The sequence below is a fragment of the Palaemon carinicauda genome, chromosome 11 (assembly GCF_036898095.1).
Source record: "Palaemon carinicauda isolate YSFRI2023 chromosome 11, ASM3689809v2, whole genome shotgun sequence".
NCBI classification, from domain to species: Eukaryota; Metazoa; Arthropoda; class Malacostraca; order Decapoda; family Palaemonidae; genus Palaemon; species Palaemon carinicauda.
Genome location: NC_090735.1, coordinates 105,733,836 through 105,747,938, shown reverse-complemented (window position 1 = coordinate 105,747,938; position 14,103 = coordinate 105,733,836). Strand labels below are relative to the sequence as shown.

General features: G+C 34.9%; 1 long non-coding RNA gene across 1 annotated transcript in view; it reads right to left on the bottom strand.

Annotated features, from left to right (window-relative positions):
- Window positions 1-1,232: 1,232 nt before the first annotated feature.
- The window catches only part of LOC137649745 (uncharacterized), a 570,076-nt gene continuing 557,205 nt past the window's right edge, over window positions 1,233-14,103 (bottom strand). Inside the window, exon 3 of the long non-coding RNA XR_011045847.1 lies at window positions 1,233-1,761. This is a non-coding gene — a long non-coding RNA (uncharacterized lncRNA). The remainder of the gene's footprint in view (window positions 1,762-14,103) is intronic.

Sequence of the window (14,103 nt, the reverse complement as noted above, 5' to 3'; positions counted from 1 at the left end):
TAACTACAAGAAAAGTATTGCATAAATAAAATAAAATATTCTAAGAACAGTAAAAGCATTAAAACAGATCTTTCCAATATAAACTATAAAAAAAAACATGTCGGCCTCTTCAGCTGCAAGTTTGAACTTTTGAAGTTCAATCGATTCAACTACCCGATTAGGAAGATAATTCCTCAACTTGGTCTCAGCTGGAATAAAACTTCTAGAATACTGTGAAGTATTAAGGCTCATGATGGAGAAGGCATGACTATTAGCATTAACTGCACACCTAGTATTACGAACAGGAGGGTACTGTCCGAGAATATATGAATGTAAAGGGTGGTAAAAATTATGAAAAATCTTATGCAACATGCACAACGAACTAGTTGAACGACGGTACCAGAAATGAATATCAGGAATAAGAAATTTAATAGACCGTAAGCTCCTTTCCAACAAATTAAGATGAGAATCAGCAGCTGAAGACCAGACAATAGAACAATACTCGAAACAAGGTAAAATGGAAGAATTAAAACACTTCTTCAGAACAGATCGATCCCCAAAAATCTTACATGACTTTCTCAAGTAGACAATTTTTGAACAATTTTAGAAAAAAACAGACCTAACGTGTTTCTCAAAAGTAAATTTTCAACTGAGAGTCACATCTAAAGTTGATCTTCCATGTGCTCCCCTCCATGAATTAATTTTCATTTCTAACTATTTTCAACGTAAGTAGCATTCTTTTAACTTTTTTTTTCTCCTTAAAACATTGTTGAAAATTAAATAAATGCATAACCCGACAAAAAGAAACTGTTGATTTACAGTAATGATTACATGCATATTACCATATATGGCTTATCTTTAACACTCTCAATCGGATTGCTTGCTTACTTGAGTGAAAAATCAAAATCACTATTGTGAGACAAAACTTTCTAAGTTTGTTAGCTAGAACACTCATTTAAGTACAAAATATAGATAAATTTGATTAATAAACGTTCTTGGACGAAATCCCATGATAAAGCATTTGTATATTTTTAGTTATCTCTTTTAGACCATTAATACTAATCTAATAAACACAAAATGATCATTTATAACATCTGACAACCTTAGTAAGTACAGTACTAAATTCGTGTAAAAGGGTTTGTTTCCAATATTGGTAGAAACAGTTATGAAATAAAACAAGCGAAAAATTACACATGATTACTCGGTTCGAAAGGTAAAAAAAAAAAAAAATAAAAAAAAAAAATAAAGGTGAATCACTTTCAACGTGCAAAAGAATGAATTATTGAGATCAACCAAAGCTAACGTTTCAATCAGACCTTCCAGAAACATACAGGGCAAAAAGTAAATCTTATTTAATCAATAGCTATGATATTACTATTTCATATAACACAAACAACAAAAGTACTTAAGGGAGCTATATTTTAGAGCCTGTATATAATTGTCCGAAAATCTGACTCCAGCAAACCGACCTAGAAAACTTTCGAAATAAATTGTGCTCCCGAAGTTGTCTTATTCCTTACAAAACCCTCTTGACCCCAATCGTTCTGAGTTTGAAGAAAGAGCAAATAACTGATAATCACTAGCCAAATATCAGGACGCATAAGACCTCAAATCAATCACTAGCCAAATAATAACCCACACATATATGACAGAGTTTTCTAAAGAACACTTTCAGACACTTGAAATGAAACCCAACAGCAAAAATAAAAGGAAAACAGATTCAGTTGTATTTTCTACTTACCAAAAGATGGTGAATATTCTGCATCAATTGTGATGACTTACCTGGAAAATAAAGATAAAAATATAAACTTACCTGGAAAATAAAGATAAAAATATAAAAGCTAAGTTTTTCATAAGCAATTTTTCATATCACATGGTTCAAAAACCATAAACAAAAGGTCGATAACAAAATGATACATTGATAAAACTATCCTAAAAATACAGATGCAATGATAAAAGTAATTCCAGTAAAAATCCTCCCGCAATATAATAATTTTCAAAGCAACTAGATACTGCTGTCATCCTCTTAACATATATTTAGTAATGCAATAAAAAAGACAAAAACCCTCCCAAACCTTCCAATATTTTAAAATTCGACGTCTCTTCATTCAAAAAAATATTTTCGCTCTATATTCGTTAAGAATTCTCTCTCTCTCTCTCTCTCTCTCTCTCTCTCTCTCTCTCTCTCTCTCTCTCTCTCTCTCTCTCTCTCTCTCTCTCTCTCTCTCTCATATATATATATATATATATATATATATATATATATATATATATGTATATATATATATATATATATATATATATATATATATATATATATATATATGGGAAAGGAGAGAAGGCGATGGATTGACAAACTATGAAAATTTGCGGGTATAAACTGGCATAGTAAAACTATAAACAGGCACAAGTGGAAGGACACGTCGGAAGCCTTTGTCCTGCAATGGACTAGCAATGGTTTATATATGTATGTATGTGTGTGTGTATATATATGTATATATATATATATGTATATATATATATATATATATATATATATATATATATATATATATATATATATATATATATATATATGCAGTGTTCCCAAGAGAGATTAGCTCACCAAACATTCAGCTGGGCTCCACAAGGCACTAGAAGATTTCGAAGACCCAGGCCTACATGGCTAAGGACTATGAGGAGCGAAGTAGGAGATGATAAATGTTGAAATATTGCATTAAAAGCTCAAGATAAAGACGACTTTGCGTCAATAGGCGTAGGACGATATATATATATATATATATATATATATATATATATATATATATATATATATATATATATATATATATATATATATATAAAATAACCAATCATCATCTGCTATGCCTATTATCGGAAAGGGCCTCGATTAGATTTCACCAGTCGACTCTTTCTTGAGGTTTTAAATCAATAATTATACATTCATTATCTACTTCATGCTTCATAATCCTCAGTCATGTAGGCCTGGGTCTTCTAGTTCTTCAAGTGCCTTGTGGACTCATTTAAAAGTTTGGTGAACTAATCTCTCTTGGGGAGTGTGAAGAGCATTCCTATACCATCTCCATCAATCCCTCACCATGATCTCATCCAAATATGCCACTCGATTAATCTCTCTTATAATTTCACTCCTGATCCTGTGTTGCCATTTACTCTCAATATTCTTCAAATCTACAAAATCTGTTGGATATTGTTGCATTGTTATACCATGACTCATATCCATATTGTAACACAGACCTCACTAAACTGATATATAGCCTCAATTTTATATGTAATTTTAAGCGATTTTATTTCCAAACTACTTAACTTAGGTATTGTTTGATTTGCTTTTTTTTTCAATTTTTTATTAAACTCAAATTCTAAAGACCCTGTATTAGAGACCATAGTGACTAAATATTTAAAAGGATATTACCTCATTAATCATTTCTCCTTCCAATGATAAATCGTCTTCCATTGCATTGTATGTTATAATCATTTATGTCTTTCTTCTGGTTATCTTAAGACCAACCTTGTGTGATATTTCATGTATTCTTTTTTAAGGACAGGATCATCAGAATACTCTAGGTCAGCTAATTTCCTATTACCAAATCAGTCTAATCCTTCTCCACCATCTCCAACTGTTCTGCACATTACAAAATCCACGAGGAGGATAAAAACCATAGGTGACAACATATTCGCTTGGAGAACTCCGCTGTTCACTGGAAATTCATTTGATAGGATTCGACTAATGCTACCTTCACACTTGCTATGCTCATGAATAGTCTTAATCAAATTAACATATTTAAGAGGAACTCCATAATAACGCAGTGCACACTATCGAAGACTTTCATAGTCCGCAAATACCATCAAAAGAGGATTACTATATTTTATACATTGCTGCATATGTCTTACAATGAAAATTTGGTTAGTAAAACTTCTACCTTTTCTAAATCCTGCTTGTTCATCTCTCAGCTTTTCATCAACCTTTTTCTTTGGTCTCTTCAGAATAAGAATAGATATATTTTCATGACAACTGACATAGGTGTGCTGCCTCTGTAATTATTGTAATTAGTCAGGTCTCCTTCTTTTGTCATTTTAACCAACACCCCTCGCTCCCATTCATCAGGTTTTGCCTTTTCGTGCCACATTCTAAAAAATAATCTTGTGAGTATTCTGGGGGTCACTTAATTTCCGGCGAACCTCATCTCAGCAGTTATTCCATCATATTCAGGACTTTTCATCTCCGGAGTTATTTAATGGTAGCTTAGACTTCAAAGCCAATGAATTGTCCCCTCATAGCCCCTATTCATGACCTCACTGAAGTGTTCCATCCAACGTTGCCTTTCTTCATCTTTTGTTATTATAACAGATCCATCTCTCTTTTTGATGGGCATATGCTTCTTCTTTGCCCCAGTACATATTTCATTAATAATCCTATGAGCAATTCTTACACCATGGCCACTCCCTGAATTCCTAGCTTTGTTAGCCTTTTCTGCTTTAAGTTCTAATTTCAGTTTGGTATTGAAGAGCTGGTGATCACTACCAATATCTGCATCTCTATAGCTTCTTACATTTCTCCTAGTCCTTCTCTCTTCATTAATGGCTATGTGATCTATTTGGATTTTGTAATTGCCACATGGTGAATTCCAGGTATATTTGTGGATGTCCTTGTGCTGGAAAAGAGTTCCTCCAACGATAAGACTGTTTGCTGAACAAAAACTTGTAAAAGTAAAAAGTGCTCCATTTTCATTTGCAACTTTGCCAAGACCCGCAACCATCAAATTCTCTATACCTTGTTTATTACTTCAAACATTATCATTGAAGTCACCAATCACAAATTTCATCTCTCTCTCTCTCTCTCTCTCTCTCTCTCTCTCTCTCTCTCTCTCTCTCTCTCTCTCTCTCACTCTCTCTCTCTCTGGGATCTCATCTATTATACAATATAGTTCTTCGTAGTATTCTTCTTTATTTTATTCAGGGGAATCATTTGTTGTCGCATAACAAACTATAATACTCATATTGCACAGCTTTAATTTAAAATTTACAAGTAACAATCCTACTATTTGCAGCTCTCCACTCTGTTAATGCCTTTTCTGCTTTTGGTTTTATCATCATTCCTAATCCTTCTCTTCCAATTTCATCTGTTCTTCCTGAATCGATATATATATATATATTATAATATATATATATATATATATATATATATATATATATATATATATATATGTATATATATATATATATATATATATATATATATATATATATATATATATATATATATACTACCATGGTATAAGATTTCCTTACCAGTCCCCCTTTACCACGTGTTTCACTTAAGGCCAAAATATCAAAATAATATTTCATAAATTCATTCACGACTTGCTGTAATTTTCCGACCTGATTCATGTTTTCAATATTGCAATTACCAATTTTCTTTTTTATTTTTGTATTAAAAAACTGGGAGATTCTTAGCACCCGGCTATGCCCGGACTGGGAGCCATTCTGCCATCTTCTTTTTCCATTCACTGACTAAATCTATAGAAGATTCATCACAGGATAGTTAGTTCCTTATACTGTGCAGTGCTTATCTAACTAAGGCAAGTGATCCCTACTAGTCCATACTAATTCTAGTGCGATCATCCACCAGGTATCAGGAGTAGAAGCCGAAGAGACAACTTGTTATCACCTTAAACCCAATCCGTCATCCTGCTGCTAGTGACTTCATAGATATTTATGGGGCATTTCCTCGGCACCCAAAGTTCTTGTTATTACACCAAATTGGTCATCCAGATATCTAGCTGTTGGGAAACATGAATGACTAAGATATACCACCTAGCAAAGGTGAGCAAACATGGATTGCTAAGCTATACTGCCTAGAAGTGTGTGAGTTTATGTATATATATATATATATATATATATATATATATATATATATATATATATATATATATATATATATATATATATATATATATATAAATATATATATATATATATATATATATATATATATATATATATATATATATATATATATATATAATCATTATTACTTGCTGAGCTACAATACTAGTTGGAAAAACCTAATGCTACAAGCCCAGTGGCCCCAACAGGGAAAATAGCCCAGTGAGGAAAGGAAAAAAGAAAAACTTATTTCAAGAACAGTAACAATATTAAAATAAATAATTCCTATATAAACAATAAAAACTTTAACAAAACAAGAGGAAGAGAAATTAGAAAGAATAGTGTGCCCGAATGTACCTTCAAGCAAGAGAACTCTAACCCAAGAGAGTGGTAGAGCCTGGTACAGAGGCTATGGCAGTACCCAAGATTAGAGAACAATGGTTAGATTTTGGAGTATCCTTCTTCTAGAAGAGCTGCTTACCATAACTAAAGAGTCTCCTCTACCCTTACCAAGAGGAAAGTGGCCACTGAATAATTACAGTGCAGTAGTTAACTCCCTTGAGAGAAAAATAATTGTTTGGTGATCTAAATGTTGTCAGTTATATCAGGACAGAGGAGAATATGTAAAGAATAGCCCAGACTATTCGGTGTATGCGTAGGCAAAAGAAAATTGAACCGTAACCAGAGAGAAGTATCTAATGTAGTACTGTCTGGCCAGTCAAAGGACCCCATAACTCTAAGGCGGTAAGATCTCAATGGGTGGCTGGTGCCCTAGCCAACCTACTACCAATATACACAGACACACACACACACATATATATATATAATATATATATATATATATATATATATATATATATATATATATATATAAAGTTGTGTGAGCCTGTCTGTCCATCCGCTTCCCATTACACAGGTTAGCTTAATAGAAATACCTAGTCCCTACCAAAATTATCTTCATTTTCTGAATCGTGATGAACTTCCTCTTGAGTGAAATATCCAAAACATTAGTTGCTTCAGACATCCCTATAGACATTTCATCAGCATTGTGTCAAAACCCCTACACAAACTGCGCCATTTACCCTTATATTGCATGCATTTTCACACTTTCTTCCATTACACGTTTTCACCTTGTTAGTCCAACTCCTTCTAGGCCCTCCTCTTCTCCTCCTTGATAACACTTTTGATGGTACACTCTTCTCACTAGCCTACTGTATCTCATTCTTTTCACAGGGTCAAACCATTGCAAAATGCTCAGACCCACCTTTCATATAAACTAGCATATTACCCCTTCTGCTTATCTCCACATTTCTCATCCTAAGAATTCTTCTTTCCTTGCAAATACTGTATTAACAGTTCATTTCTACATCTCCAACCTTTTCCTTTTATTCAAACTCATCATCCGCATTTCTTCTCTATAAAAGGGAATTGGCTCAGTAATTACTTTATACATTCCCATCTTGGCTTCCCAACTCTTCATATCACTCCCCAATATTTGCAAACACCCTGCTACCTTTCTTAGTCCAGGCATTTTACAGTTTTTTGGGGGACAAAAATGGTAGAGAAGAAATCTTACCGGATTTGTTTACAGTCAAGCAATACTAACAACATATTAAAAGTCCCAGTCCGAGAAAATATGGGAAAGTAATGAACGTTCACTTTTTCGATATTACTAATTTCAGGCCATATTCAGGCTGGGACGGATGAATAACACTGTTAGAGTCTGTGACTTGGAGTAGAAAGAACCTTATATTAGGTGTTTTTTCTTCTTAGAGTTGATTAGATTACACTATGAAGTGTCAAGCATTATGTGAATCATAAGAATATCTAATATAGCATACAAGTGATATATATAAGTTTGCATATATCACTGACAGTAACATTAATATAGTTTTAGCACTATGGTTTCTGTTATGCCCTTAGCAGTATGCTTTCTGTCATGTACTTCCCAATGAAAAGTATAATCAAAACTATTTTCAATTTTACAGGATGTAAAGAGGATGATGGATGACAGTTGCGTATTGTGTCGTCTTTAGCTTGACAATGGGGAGCTAACAGTACTCCTTCGAGAAAAGGGAGCTAAAGCCATCAACCTATGTATCAACAGATAAACAATGACAATGTAAAGCCAGGTCAAACAATGCATCAAAATTGTTATCGCTTATACTGTCATTCTACAAATATAGTAAAGGCAAAGGAAAACAACTCTGATACAAGCCTCGCTGTTTGTTGTAAACACAGGTCATCAGAACAGCCTTTCAGCTTCAAAACAGACTGTCTTTTTTGTGGAACTCACATTTCTGACTATGTAGAAAAAAAGAGGGACTATAGTTCACTCAGTTGTGACCAAAGGTGCACAACAAACTCTTTTAGATGAATGCCATCTTAGAGATGAAGTTTGCGCTAGACGTGTGTGTGCTAGACTAATGCATATGCATGACATTTCAAATGCTGATGCCATTTGCCATCAGCAATGCACTGTAGCATTTTGTCAGGAGAAGGCTGTTCCTCAGAAATATGCTACTCCAGCAGATACAGCAAAGAAAAAGTAGAAAGTAGGATCTCCTTCAAAATCTAAGTGCAGTGGTCGTCCCTCACTAGGAGACCACACAAAATCAATCCTGAGAGTCACCCACTATCTTGTGCAGAATGATGAAGAACAAACCAAAGTTGATGATTGATTGTCAAAATGTCTAAATTCCTTGAGGGATCTGGAGCAGGCCCATACAGTCACAAACATATGAAAAGGAAATTGAAAGAGCATTTTGGAGAATATATTATAACAATAACTATTAACAAGAAGGAAAACGTAGCAACAATGAGATATACAGCTGAGAATATCTTATTAGAATTTCACAGCAATAAATCGGGGAATGAGAAGCAGAAAATTATTGAAGAAGTTTCTAGACTTATAGGGAGGACATCAAAGCTTTGGATACATCTTTTGCAGCCTATCCAGCTGCCACTGAAGTACAGTGCGTGGAAAAGGCATTAGGGTACTTACCTGAAAGTTTAAAGCTATTACAGGAACGCATTGTCAACAACAAAGATGCAGTAAAAGTTACATCAATTGGGTAGATTATCATACAAGCAACTAGATCCCACATTAGCCTTGCTCCTCTACTGTTGACTTTGGATATTCAGCTTCAACACCACTTTGCATCACATTTCCTGATTGATTCCTTGAATAAGCTTGGCCGTTTTGAAATGAGTGCTGCTGTTAATCATGGCACAGATATTCCATCTCAGAGAGATGAATTTGTTCAGTATGCAGCAGATAATGTTGACCATAATGTCACAACACTTGATGGTCATATCACATTCCATGGAATGACCATCATTGCTATGGTTACACCAGGAACCAAGTCACATGGGGCCATCCCTAGAGTCAATATCACGTCTCAAGATATTTCACACACAAGTAGCATAAAGATACAATACTGCCAGGAAGATAAACAGGCTCTATCACAGTTGAAGTATGATCTTAGCCCACTTGTGGCTGCAAGTGATGCCACATCCAATCTAGATGTACTCTGGCAAACATCACTACTATTCAGTTCATATCAACCTTCATGAGCAGAAATTATGCAATTCTTTCATGATGGAGTACATCCTGGAAAGTCCTCAACCATATTCTTGCCATTAATTGATATTAGTTCTAGTGACACAACATGCATACTAAGTACACTATGCTACTTTACTGAACATGCTAAGCACCATAATGTTTCACCAGTTATTACATTTGACCAGCCTTTATACTTCAAAGCACTCGGTATCAATTATGCACAGCCAGTAGGCAGCCCATTAGAGAATGTAGGCCTTCAACTTGGTGGTCTTCACACCATTATGAGATTCTTAGGGAGCATTGGCTATCTGATGGCTGGTGCAGGCTTAAGTGAGATACTGTAGCTGATATATGCTCCTCAAGCTGTTAGACATATGCTAAGTGGCAAAGCAATTCTAGAGCAATATGAGGCTATCTGATATTGTATGTTGCACTCTCCCACATTTTACTTGTCAAGTCTTCAGATGTTCCAATGCCTTCAACAAGTGAACCTATTGACAGTGATCCACAATTACACCCTGATGTTGCTGAAGCTAAAAAGATATATGATGACCTAATGAAAAAAGATGGGTTTGTTACAGTTTCAGATGTTTGCTCCTCTGAGGTGATTTCCCACATTCAGCAGCTTTTGTGTGAGAAATCAGCATCCCTTATTGACCATACTGCTAAACTGTGGCTTCAGTATATATGCATGAACCAAATCCTGATGAAATTCATCAAAGCTGAATGCCTGAGTTGCATTTGCAAGCAGTAACTGAAATGTTTCCATATTTGGCTGCATCAGGGCATAATCTTTATGCTAAATCTCCAAGGATTTACCTGCAAGATATGGTCAACTTAGAAAAAAGTCATTCATGCCTGTATGAAAATTTCACTAAATGGTTTCATGTTTCTCAAAGGAATGACAGAACATGGGCAGGATTATTCACAGATCTGATGACTGAACAGATTTTGATCCGTAGCATGAAATCCAGAGGTGGTCTAACAAAAGGATCGGGTATGAATAAGCAGAAGAGACTGACCTGGCTAATGTCCTGTATGTTCTGTATGGCGATCAAATCTAGGATATGAGAGTAAGTCATTGCTAGTTATGGCATCTTTCAAATGGTTAAAGGCCCTTTCTTCTTCCATTCCCCAATTCATTATTTTTTGTTTCTTTAAAGCATCGAAGGGTCTCGCCAGCTCTCCAAAACTTCTTATGAATTTACGGTAATACCCAGCGAGCCCAAGGAGCCGAGCTACTTCCTTAGGGGTACGTGGCCTGGGAAAATCTCTAAAAGCTCCTACTTTACTGGGGTACAGTTGGATACCTTCTAGGGTTATTATGTGACCTAAAAATTCGACCTGTTTACAGAAAAATTGCACTTTGACAAATTTATTTTCATACCACTACGTCGCAATGATTCTACAACTTTACGAATATTATGATGTTCTTCCGCCGTTTTCCCTGTAATTATGATATCGTCTAAATAAACAAAAACATTATGGCCAATTTAGGGATACAAAACCACCATCATTACTCTAAAGAAATGACTTGGAGCATTTTTAACACCGAAAGGAAGAAAATTAAACTGAAATAGTTGATTGTTAGCTATAAATGCCGTTTTACACTTAATGTCTTCTTGAATGGGTATTTGATAGTATCCTGATTTTAAATCAACAGTTGTAAAATATTTACTATCCATGGGTATTTGATAGTATCCTGATTTTAAATCAATAGTTGTAAAATATTTACTATCCAGTACGTTCACAAGTAATTATTCAATCAAGGGCAATGGAAATGCATTATCCTTTGTGACTGCATTCAACTTCCTATAACCAACACACAATCTTACCGAGCCATACTTTTTCCTAACACTACAATTGGAAAAGCCCATGGGGATTCGCTCTCCTCGATTATCCCTTGTTCCCTTAATTTACTAATTTCCCTTTCTATCTCTCCCTGGAAATGAATGGGTACCTTATAAGGCCTTGACCTGATCGGCACCGCCTGCCCAGTTTCAATGCTAAAGGGAAATTGATCAATCCTCCTGGGTGGCTCATCTCCAATTGTAATTATATCGGAACAATTATTGACAATGTCACTAACTACAGGTTGATATTCTGACGGACATAGTTTTCGCACTTGCATAATCAAATTCTAAGTGCGTTCATCTGTGCGGGCTGGAGTTGTAGCTCCTAACATCTCATGATTAGCAATTTCACATAACCCTAATTCACTCACAGAATCACTTCCTAACACAACTCCTTTATTTGGCAAATTAACTGTTTTTTTTTTTTTTTTTTTTTTTTTTTTTTTTTTTTTTTTTTTTTTTTTTTTTTTGGACTGACTGACTGACTGCCAGTGCTAGAGTGTGGACGTGTTATGTCGAGCTCTGCTATTCATGCTGTGAGTCATGTTTTACCTTTGTGTTTCTTGCTTAGAATATCATTGAAAAGATATTAGTTAATCTTATGGAGAAACATAAGTGATAAGAAACCGTACACTATGTCTGCTCCTAAATGTATCTGCTTCAAATGTAATGAAACGGATGGAGAATGGAAAAAATGGATAGTATGTGAATGTAACAGACCCTACCATAAGAAATGCATGCATATAGTGACAGGCATCAGTGAGATTGACCGGAATAACCTATATTGGTTATGCCCTCACCGCGTACGTGATGCCAGACAAAACAATTTAGTAATATCAAAATTAAAGGAAGATGTAAACAGGAGTAATCTGGCCCTAAACGAACAAGATATGAAAATAGATGACTTGGAAAACAAACTTGTGAACCTTGGCGCAGACGCAGCAAATTCCACCCAGATCACCGACCTCACTCAGAAGCAACACTTCAAACATTGATAGAACCAAAACCGGAGAAACAGATATTTGCTAACAAAGTCAAGGAGAAAATCTGTTGATAATTACATCAACTAATACAACAACTAAAATTACTGAAAGAAAACGTGAGGTTGAAAAAGCACTTAAAAACATTCCTAAACTTAATACGAGGTCAACTACGAATGGAAATGTTGTAAACTTTGCAAACAATATGATCAGAGAAGAGGCGACAAACAAAATTCAGACATTGGTAGCTGACACTGAAACGAGAAAAATTGGAAAACTTAAACCAAAAATAATGATATGCAATGTATACAATAATGAAGATGATGTAGTAAATGCTTTGATTCAAAGAAATAGCTGCCTGGACCATATCCAAAATATAGAAGATAAGAGAAGTGTAGTCCTGAAGAAAAATGCCTAGGGGGGGACCACACACCATGTGCTGAAATATGATCCCGAAGTTTTGCGGGCTATTCATAATAATAGGGACAAAGCTTCGTTACGATGGGGTATCTATAACATACGTGATAGGTACCACGTGATCACCTGCTAACACTGTCAGAGGTATGGACATTTTGAAAATGATTGCAAGTCTAAGAATGAAGATAAAGTCTGCTGGAAATGTTCAGGAAGACACTCCACCAGGGAATGTAATTCGTAAGTGTCAAAGTGTATAAACTGCATAAAGTTAAACAGACCAAGTGACCATACAGTAAATTCTAGAGACTGCAATGCTTTTGACTTGGAATTGAAAAGACTAGCGGAAAATACTGATCATGATTACTAGGGATGTCATAAACTGTGGCTATGTAAATATACAATCTGTAGGTAATAAGACTGTTCAAATTCGAGAATTGATAAACGAGAAATATTTAGATATACTAGCATTATCTGAAACATGGCTAAATAACTTAGACAAGTCCAAGATCACTGAAATGACGCCCCCCCCCCCCCCCACACATGGCTTCTTTCACATACCGAGAAAAGGTAGGTCTGGTGGGGGTGTCGGACTCTTTATTAATAAAAGTTACTCAAATCTCAAAACACTGAAAAGAATTAGTGTAACGAGATTTGAATATAGAGAAATAAAATTTACGCCAAAAAATAGAAGAATATCCTTTGTAACAATCTACAAACCTCCTAGAACAAACTCTAGTATCTTTTTTGAAGAATTCGGTACTCTCATTGAGATGATTATCGTGGAGAAAAACAAATTAGTTATCTGTGGAGACTTTAATTTTCGAATGGATGACGCATCAAATCCTGACGCTTTGGTATTTAGTAAGTTACTTGAATCATATCGACTATTGAATACTGTCGACTTCACAACTACTTTAACTGGGCATACGCTAGACTTAGTTATAAGTGATGACATGAATAATATTGTATCTGATATAAAAGTCGAAGAGAAATGTACTCCCCAGTACACAAACGTATTACGTTTAGTCTACCACTACAGAAACATGCATTAGTAAAGAAAATAAACTTTAGACATAAATCAAATTTTTCTCCTACCGTATTTATTGAAGTTACAAAGAAAATAAATGATACTATCAATGTTCCCTGCCATCATGATGACCAACGTATGTTTGGAGCTAAGTGTGCTAACTGTCTTATGACCACTAACAATAAAGTGAGTAAAAGTGAATATGATAGCATGTGCCCACTGATGGAAAAGACTATACCCGTAAAAGACCCATCTCCTTGGTTTGATGGAGAGACTTTGGTAAAAAAAAAAAGAGGGAAAAAAGACGTAAAGAAAGAAAGTGGAATAGGTTAAAAACTGAAAGTACTTTGGTAGAATACAAATCTGCTGCGTGTCAAT